This window comes from Lacerta agilis, chromosome 4 (assembly GCF_009819535.1).
Source record: "Lacerta agilis isolate rLacAgi1 chromosome 4, rLacAgi1.pri, whole genome shotgun sequence".
NCBI lineage: Eukaryota > Metazoa > Chordata > Lepidosauria > Squamata > Lacertidae > Lacerta > Lacerta agilis.
This window is the reverse complement of record NC_046315.1, coordinates 48,243,948-48,254,447: the sequence shown is the minus strand read 5'-3', so window position 1 is coordinate 48,254,447 and position 10,500 is coordinate 48,243,948.

Genomic DNA, 10,500 nt, shown 5'->3' with positions numbered 1-10,500 from the left:
AAGTATGGGAAAGGCACAAAGAGATTCTAGTACCAGAGGCGGAGCTACCTGCTCCAGCACCCACCCGGAGCAGTGCACATGTTGTGTACCTGGGGGCGGGGCCATGGCGCGGGGCGAGCATCCCAGGGGGCAAGACGCCCATGGGGGCGGAGTGAGCCACTCATGGGGGTGGAGCGAGCCCCTGGCAGGCTGCTTCCTAGGCGGGGGGGGGGAGGGAGCCCCGCCACTTTGCCAGCAGCCTTCCTCCCTTCCCTCTTCCTTTTGACAGCTCGTGGGAGGGAAGTGAGGGAAACCAATAGGAGATGGAGTGAGACCCAATGCTTGGAACAGCCAACTAAATTCTAGTTTTGGCCCTGTATCCCTCCCTGCTGAATTCTACACAGCACCAAACTACCTCTAAGGAAGGAGGCAGGCAGGGGCTAGTTCAGGGCAGAATAGTCTTGGTGGGGCAGAACCCCATTTGTCCCAGTGGACCAGCCTCCACTAATTTCACTATAACATTTTGCTGTAATATTTGTGTCTTTTCTCAGCTGATTGTATTTTACAATCTCCTTAGAGAGAAAGAAAATATGAACCAGCATTTCCTCAATCAACAAAAATAAGCAACATTTCCCCGTGTTTATCTCTCTGCAGTCAGGCAGAAAATCAATAGTCACCTTCAAAAGATCTACATGTCAGAAGCTGACGGCAGCGTAATATGAACTCTCAACACACTTTGAACTTGTGTGTTTGTCATGTTTTGAATAAGATGTTTGCCAAGTAAAATACCCCTGGACAACAATTCTCAGGGGGTTATTTTTATGCATGTCCCTTTTGTTCCCTTCATCTTTCCGATTGCCTTGAGATCAGGAACATGCTGCACTGTCCAGATGCTACTCCCCTCTTCTCATGCTATTGTGTGGAGTTGGAACTTGATTTTGAGAGACTTTAACTGGGGATCAGAGTTTGATCACACTGGGCTCAGTACAGGCCTGATTGCTGCAACAGTTCCCAGCTGTAACAGTCCCCACCCCCGCCCTGGCTGGCATGGGCCTGTGGGTGTGGCGGTAATTCTGCAGTTCCATTCAGGCCCATCCTTGGTTGATTGGGGTTTGGGTTGCAGTGCCAGCTCAATCTTGATGAGAACTAAGCAAAATATGCTCCAGTAGTTTTACATGCGGCACCCTGATATATGCATTTCATTATTCAGACCGTTAGTCTCAAAAATATTGCTGCATCTGTGAGTCATCTACTATGATGAAGCCTAGTTCCTTCCAGGACTCAACGAAATTAGTCTCTTACAAGCATAATATCATATTAACAGCACCACTTCTGGATTCCTTCTTTCTTTTCTTTCTTTCTTTCTTTCTTGAATTAAAATTTAGAGCCGATTATTATCAAGTGCCAAAGGCAGAAGTATTTCTGCTCCTCCTCCTCAATAGATGTTTTAATATTGTATTTTCAAGTAAGATACCACCTTCTCCATAGAAATATATTAGCACCTAAGGAAATATTGACTACTCATTCTCCAAGTGCACAGGCGAAGAGTATGCACAGAACTATCCACAAAATGGAACTCTTTTCTTAGAGATTCATTTGTACATGAACCTGGTGGTGCAGATAGGCAATTTTAGACTCTTGACTTCAAGATCTTGCTGGGGGGTCTCAATTTTTAGATGTGTATGACTTCCTTTACTTCAAAATGTGGCAAGCCAGCTCTGTTGTGCTTGGGACCTTTCCTGCTCATTCAGCTGAATGGTGTCTTGGATGTCTGCCCTAAAGTCCTGTCCTGATCACACTACTACTGGAGTCTAAACAATCTTGTAGCCGGTGGTCTGAGGTAGAGCTGAGATGGAGCAGGCAGGATCAGTGTGATTTGAAATCTTGTTGAGTTTTAAATTTTCTCATTGCACAATGCAAAATCAATGACCTAAATTGAACTAACAAGAGCTACCCAAGAGGATTTATTGATATGTATTGTTACACGCCAACCCAATCTCTGAGTAGTGAGAGATTCCAGGGGTTCCAGGCACTGCCCCAGGGTTAGGTTTCATTGGAATGAGGAAAAGTGGAGACTGTGGCCGTTTTATTCACACACATATACAACCTGAGCCTAAGATGGAGCATGTCACAGTATTGGTGCCCCCAAAGTCATTGGAATCACACATTAATCAAGCATGGGCCTGTCTCTCAGCTTCTGCCTGCAGCCTGCTTCCAGCTCAGCTCTCTCTCTCACATACACCTTACAATTGTCATTCTAGGTCTCAGTCAGGTGAAGGTGGTGGTGAAAGGCCCACACAGTAGCCTGTGATTATGGTACTTAACCTTTGACCATACATCCATTTTGCCTAAACACAAGGTCAGTGCTTAAGTGGCATCTATGGCCATTATCTCACAAAGAAACTTGCCCGACGGGTTCAACAATGGAGTCCTCCACTAGATTTTAATCCTTACTTGGATACATGACTCCAAGACTTAGAGGGCCCTCGTGTAAGGCAGGTGCTTTTTGTAAGGTGAAAAAAGTGTCCAGCTGGAAGAATGTTTAACGGCAAGTAAAGGATGTCAACTGGACACTAAATAAGAAATGATGTGGCAATCTGAGGAAATGACGATGATCACATGTTCGGAACAGGAGCAGGAAACCTGATTTTAAGAAACCGTATTAAATTAAATTAATTTGTTTTGATTTGCAATAATTTGTAAAATTAATAAAAATAATTGGGGATAAAAGAGGAATTAGAGGGGCCTGAAGCACCAAGTGGACTGACCTTCCCCCAACCAAACCAAAACAACAACTAACCAACCAACCCCCCAACTTACAACAGTATACACCATGAAACTGAACAGAATGAGCATTGGCTGTTGTGTGAATTTCATTATCTTTGCACTGGACAAATTAGGAGCTAACCTTGTGATGTGTCAAAGCAATCTTGATTTTGTGCAAAGCAGAAGTCAACCTACTCTGCTTTTCTCCCCCTTTCATCCCCCACATCAACACTGGAAGGACGGATATTTCACTGTGAGCAAATCAAGCACATCCTTCAGATGCTGATACTTCCCACCCACCACCCACCAGCTGTTGTGGTGAAACCCTGAACATTCAGTTTTCTTAGAGTTCACCTGGGAGACTAGGAATATTTTTTGATATTCAGAAGATGCCATATGTTTGCATTAATACAATTACAAATTATTCCTTCCTTGTTGATTTCAAGACATCCAAGGGAATACTGATTAATATTGTGAAATATTAAGCATGCTCACTGTCTGAGGATGCTGCCGCCATTCTAAATAATTGCACACAAGGAAGCAGATTTGGAGGATAATTCATTAAAATTACCAAAAATTCAAATAAGACAAATTCCATTTTGATTGTTCAAGAGGACATGTCCTTTGGGTTGCTATTGAACATCTTCCAGTTAGTGTGGGCATAAATGCAAATTGTGGATGCTGGATATTTCCTAAGAGGCCACAGCTATATTTCCCCCATTTATGCCTAACAACATAAATTGGGGGTGGGGGGGTATTATAACTGCTTTGAGGTTTGATGTGGTTTTTTTTTACAGTTAAGTGGTATATAAATTGTATTAAATAAATAAATAAATAAGCAAGCAAGCCTTGCCCTGGAATGTGTCCTTTGCTACCCCACCAAATTTTTCCTTCCTTTGCCTTGAGGAGTCACCAAACGTAGCAGGTGGACTGTTTAACTTGACAGGCCTAACCTAACCTCAGAACTCCACTGGATAAACCATGTACTACAGTATTCAATTTAGTAAAGTAAACAGTTCCCTTGGGGGGAAAGGACCATTCATGATGAATACTAAAGTGGAAAACCAGATTTCTGTGCCCTACCACAACTTCAGCCCTCTGCAGCCTACTTGGTAAAGGATAGGGGGGCATTTTAGGGATTTTAGGGGCATTAGGGGGATTTTAGGGGCATAATTCTAGTCACAGGCTACTTGAAAAACAACTGCCCAGGAAACTACCTGGCTGCTGACAATGGCTTGCCACATAGAGCAGCTTCCATAAAATGGTGTCTCTTGCAACTCCCTACACAGATGGTTGAATTTATGAACTGGTCCCTATCGATATCCTTCTGTGTGGGTAGAAGTTTAGAGCAATTAAGTTATCTGTTTAACAAACAAGCCATGTGTCCCATTGTGGTTAAAATGCATTAACTCTTGTAACTATATTTGTATCTGCCTGTAAGGAGAAAGAGATATCACTCACGGTCATCACTAGCTATTCATTTGATGGCAATTCTGTAGTGAAAAGGAACTTCCAGTATTCACAATGAAGGTTTCAGAGTTCTTACCTGAAGTACTAAATGACCCCAAAATTGTCAGTTTCATTTTTAAATCAGACCTGGAGCAATGTTCTGTGAAAATCAGTTATTATTTCACTGGATGTCTTTGTGATTTTTCCTCCCACTGTGAGAACGTTTCTTTTTGGGGGCCATGTGCTGGTTTGTTCAGATCTCTTTGCTTGTTTAATCATCTCAAAAGAATTTGAAGTCTGCTTATTTTTATAGCACTGAGGCGCTGGCTATTCTTAATACAACACATTAAAAAAGGCGTTTTGCACACTTTTTGGCTATTGGTCTGTTTCCTTGTTTTTGCTGAGGTACACTGCAAGCATTATGCTATTCTTTGGCTAGAAAGCATGAAAACAGTTGGCTGGTAAATAAAGCTTGTTAGGCAAAGATATGCATGCGTTCTGTGCCTGCCCATGCTGCCCCTTCCCCCCTCCTTTCTCAGTGTGCAGCAAAGTAAGTCCTCCTGCATTACTGGTAATTTGTTCTGGACCCACATTCGGAACTAACCAGAATCAGAAATGAACCTCATCTTGTGCTTTCAGATTATTGTTTGTTCCTAATGTGTCAGTTGAGGTGACTCAAACACCGCCTTCTGTCACCAAAGAACCATTGCCTTCAGGGCATATCAATTTTTCCAAAATAATATGTCTGTTAATTTCACAGCATCTTGGAGCTTGTGCAAACATGGAAAGTCCTTAATACAACAAAAACTGAATTTTGTGTTTGAAGCAAAATTTAAAAAATCCTTCCAGTAGCACCTTAGAGACTAACTAAGTTTCTTATTGGTATGAGCTTTCGTGTACATACACACTTCTTATTTTGTGTTGTTGCTGATTGAATTTATTATTGGTCTGACTTTTAAAAACCTCAGGTTGTTGAGCTTTTCAATTGACTTGCCTGAGATTCCCCCAAACATCAATTCCACCTTTGAAATGTCCAGGAAAATCCGGGTGTTTGGCAGTCCTATTTTATCTTTTATGTTGGCTGTTGCCCATCTTGTCTTCTCTGAATCCCTTCATCCTGCCCTCTGCTACTCCTTAACTTTTTGTAACCCATACAAGATGCTGCTGTCAAGGTTACTTTACTCATCATTGTGACCATGTCATCATTCTCTGAAAAGCTCCACTCTTCTGTCACATCAAGTTACCGTTTCTGTCTCAGCCAGCAAAGGGGAATAATTTTGTTTATTCACACACAACAGCTACCGTCACTTAGCATGCTGTCTTCCTGATAGTTTTTTGTTGTTTGTTGTTGCTTCAAGAGGCTCTTTTGATTATTCATCATCTCATCATCAAGGCACTATATAAAGCCAATTGTTTCACATTAATTGCAACATCATTGGGGTGCCACTAGCATTATTAGCTTGAGACAGGAGTCCTTGCCTGACTTGGAATCACAATGATCTTAAGTAGTGTGACAGTGAGAGTCTCAATACTTCTCTACCCTGGTGCTTTTGCTGCATATTAATGCCTATTTAATGCACAGCATACCTGTGTGCATTCACAGCCAGGAACTGGTGCAGCTGCTCATTTATAGCACTAAAATCTCTCCATATTCAAGATGAATTGTTTCCCTTGCTTGGTTGTTGCACAGTTGATGTCTAATCAGATGCTGTCATCTGATGGTTGTCACAATCATGCTGTTCCAGTATAGCGAACTACACAGCTATGAAACTGCTGTGAGGCATTCTACAGCCACAAGAAATGTCAATCTAAGATAGAACATATTAATCCAAACCTACAACGCAAAGGATCTAGTCATGCAAAGTTGAAAACACACACACAAGTGATCATAGGAGGAAAGAGTGAAAAACGATTGAAAATCAAAGGGGTATGAGTGAGGGATGGGGGAGAAATTCAGTTTAGTTCACATTTTAATGAAATCTAATTTGCAGTTCCTGAAACAAGACACAAACTGAAGTGGAACTATCCTTCAAAATTCACTCTTCTCCAATTTTTTTGATGTAGTTCTCCAACCAAAACACGTGTATAGAAATTCATGTATTACAGGAAAGTGTCCATTAAAATGGACCTATTATGGGAAATTGATTACAAAATCTACCAATAAGGCAAAATTGCATGCAACAATATGTATATTAGGGGAAATAGGCACTAAAACATTGATTATTTTTTTTAATCACACGTTGATTGTAGAAATCTGGTCAATTGAATTTATGATCAAAAACATTAGAAGCTGATAGAAATTCAATTGACAGCTTCATTCATCCTGAGTGTGAGCAAGACTCTCACTGATCTTACATCAACTTCCCTGGCTCCTAATCTATTTCCAGATCCAATTCAACATTTTCATGACCTTTAGAGCCCTGAATGGCTTAAGGCTAGACTATCTCAATAACTACTTACTTACATACAAACCTGACTGGTTGTTAAGATCTTCAGTGGAAGCATTTCCGCAAGTTATTCTGTTATCTGAGGTGAGGTGGTGGCTTGTGACAGGTGACACTTCCTCTTTGGAAGCTTGAACTGTTATGGGGGCCCCTTTGCAGCCAGCAATCAGGCCTGGGTAACCACTGTTTTCTTCTTCTTCTTCTTCTTCTTCTTCTTCTTCTTCTTCTTCTTCTTCTTCTTCTTCTTCTTGTTTTAATTGGTTTTCCATTTTTAACAATTTTATAACATCATAACACTTTTTATAAAATATTATGTTCTGCCGAGCTCGCGACTTCCCTCCACCCGTCTTCTGTTTTTTTTTAAATAACACATTATTATGCCCCACATTTATAACATCTTGATTCTACATATGTCTTAAATTATTAAAAACTTACCGTATTTTTTGCTCCATAAGACGCACTTTTTTCCTCCGAAAAAGTAAGGGGAAATGTCTGTGCGTCTTATGGAGCGAATGCATGGTCCCTGGAGCCAAACTGCCCAGGGGGGAAAGGCAGATCCTGCTTTTTCTGTTGTAGAAAGAGCTAAAGGCTAACAAGAGGGAAAGAGAGTGTTGAAAGGAACCCGCTCAACAGCTGATTGCAGGAGATCGGGGAAGGAGATAAGGGAGCTAGCTCCCTTCCTGCCCCGCCCAGGCCCCTTGCACAGCCCTTTGGGAGGGCTGAGGATCCTGGGAAATTGAGTTTTTCAGCCATTTGAGGCTCTCTGTTACTTTTCCTCTTGCTTTCTATTACTGGCTGGTGCTTACTGGTTTGCTTTCTTCTTGCTTCCTATTACCTACTGGTGCTTACTGGTTTGTACTGGTTTGCTTTCCTCTTGCTTTCTATTACTTGCTGGTGCTTACTGGTCTGTACTGGTTTCTACTGGTGCTTACTGGTTTCTACAGGTTCGCTTTCCTCTTGCTTCCTATTACTTGCTGGTGCGTACTGGTTTGTACTGGTGCTTACTGGTCTGTACTGGTTTGTACTGGTGCTTACTAGTTTGTACTGGTTTGTACTGGTGCTTACTGGTTTGTACTGGTTTGCTTTCTCTTGCTTCCTATTACTTCCTGGTGCGTACTGGTTTGTACTGGTGCTTACTGGTCTGTACTAGTTTGTACTGGTGCTTACTGGTTTGTACTGGTGCTTACTGGTTTGTACTGGTTTGCTTTCTCTTGCTTCCTATTACTTCCTGGTGCGTACTGGTTTGTACTGGTGCTTACTGGTTTGTACTGGTTTGCTTTCCTCTTGCTTCCTATTACCTGCTGGTGCTTACTGGTGCGTACTGGTTTGTACTGGTTTGCTTTCCTCTTGCTTCCTATTACTTCCTGGTGCGTACTGGTTTGTACTGGTGCTTACTGGTCTGTACTGGTTTGTACTGGTTTGTACTGGTGCTTATTGGTTTGTACGGAATGCTTTTCCCCCTTTGCAAAAGCTGCACAAATCTGAACTGATCCTCAAAAAGCAGGGCTTTTCCCTTTGCAAAAAAAGCTGCAAAACTTTGAGCTGATTCTCAAAAAAAAACAACCACATGGGTTTTAGAGGAGGAAAACCAGAAAAATATTTTTTCCCTGGTTTCCTCCTGTAAAAATGAGGTGCGCCCTATGGTCCGGAGCGTCCTATGGAGCGAAAAATACGGTAAATCACAAGTAGATTGTTCCTTCTTTTAAATGTTGTGAGTTTTATCTCAGTCCCGCTAGTCTAGTGTCTTTATATGTGTACAATGATTGTCTATGTATTGAATAAATTTACTCCACTCTCTCTGGAACGCTTGGTCGCTCTGGTTTCGGATTTTCCTGGTCAGCTTTGCCAGTTCCACACCACTGTTATCTTCTTCAATAGAGTTGTTCCATGACAGATCATCACACCTTTACAACATCTGTGCTACTGTCAAACTTTGAGATTGTTTTATATATATAATATCAACAATCAATTTGAGTCATGCAACTCAAATTGGGTCTCCTAGAACCAAAATGATTAAGCAATATGAAGTAAAGTCACTTCTGGGGCCCCTCTGGGATTAGATTAAGCTTCATTAGTTTCATAGCAGATCTGCCCCTGATTATACCTAAAAGAAGCCTGGGGATAATGGCCCCTATTGTAACATGATACAGTGGTACCTTGGTTCTCGAACGCAATCCATTCCGGAAGACCGTTCTAGTTCCGAAACATTCAAAAACCGAGGCACAAAGGACTGTCTGCAAATTCAATTGAGAAAACTGAAAAACACACAGCGGAAGCCATTCAACTTCCAAGGTGCATTTGAAAATGGAAGCAATTACTTCTGGGTTTTTGGTCAAAACAAAATCGAAAATTCTTTCTAGTAGCACCTTAGAGACCAACTGAGTTTGTTCCTGGTATGAGCTTTCGTGTGCATGCACACGAAAGCTCATACCAGGAACAAACTCAGTTGGTCTCTAAGGTGCTACTAGAAAGAATTTTCGATTTTGTTTTGACTATGGCAGACCAACACGGCTACCCACCTGTAACTGGGTTTTTGGTGTTCGGGTTTCCGAAAGGTTCGTCAACGGAGATATTCGAGAACTGAATAATAAAGTAACTAGTAATAATAAACTAACTACTAACTACTAATAGTTACTAATAAAGTAACTACTATGATCAATTGTCATCCTACTTCCTGTCCCTAATAGTTATTAATCATTTATTTCCAAATACTCGCCAGTCCTCTGTTTATGTTTCAAAAGTGCTTGGCAAAGTTGCTCTCTTTCGCATAAAAATAAGCTGGGACCATGCATGCATAAAGGGCAGTAATAAATACAATATTATTTCTGATCAGCTCTCATTATTTCCCTTTCAGACTTACTGACTTGTAAACAATGGATGCACTCATTTGAAACTTAAATGCAGACCCTCCATTCTAACAGTGCAGCAACAAGAGTGATTCTCAGTGTGCATAATTGATTAATCTGCTTTTCTATTCTGAATTAATTTCTGGATGTGTTTTGATGTTCTGTTCCTGACTTTTAAAAGAGAGAGAATCAACAGGAAGTTGAAAGCAGCAGTGTAAACTGGTATGAGGGCAGTAGGCTTGCAATATTTCAATTCCTGACAACCCTTTCTCTTTCTTTCTTTCTTTCTTTCTTTCTTTCTTTCTTTCTTTCTCCCATGTGGGAGGGGGCAATGTTGTTGTTGTTGTTGTTGTTGTTGTTGTTGTTGTTGTTGTTGTTGTTATACCGCCCTATACCTGGGGGGTCTCAGGGCAGTTCACAGAATAAAATCAAGATATAAAACTACAATATACCTAATTAAATAAAAACAGCAACCCAATACCCCCCACCAAAAAACACATTTTAAAAGGGCATAGGATGTAAATCGGATCAGCCAAAGGCCTGGTTAAAAAAGGAACGTTTTTGCCTGGCACCTAAAAGTGTATAATGAAGGCACAGGCACCCCAAAAGCAAACAAACAAAAAATCAACACACACACACCCCAGTGTCTCCAAGAGCCAATTCTTCTTCTGCTACTAGCAGGGAAAGAAAGGGAGATTCCTTGCTGATGTCCCCACCCCCCGCTTTGGGAGGGTGGGACTGAGGGGATAAGTTCCTGTGGACCTGCTCCCAAGCAAGTAGCCACAGGCACCCCGTTCCTTTTTTAGCCGGGTTCCTCGCCTCTTGCTCTGCATCCTGGAAAGGGGAGCAATTGTACTCATCGAGGCAGCAGCTGTGGCAGCTTTGAGAAGGTAACGCAGCGGCTCTTGAGCAGGGAGGAAGGTGGGGGCAGGATAACTTTATTTTCCTCTCTGGGCGGTTGGTGGGCACTTGGGGCTGCTCTCAACCTCTTTCCACCACCCTCCACGCTTCCCTCT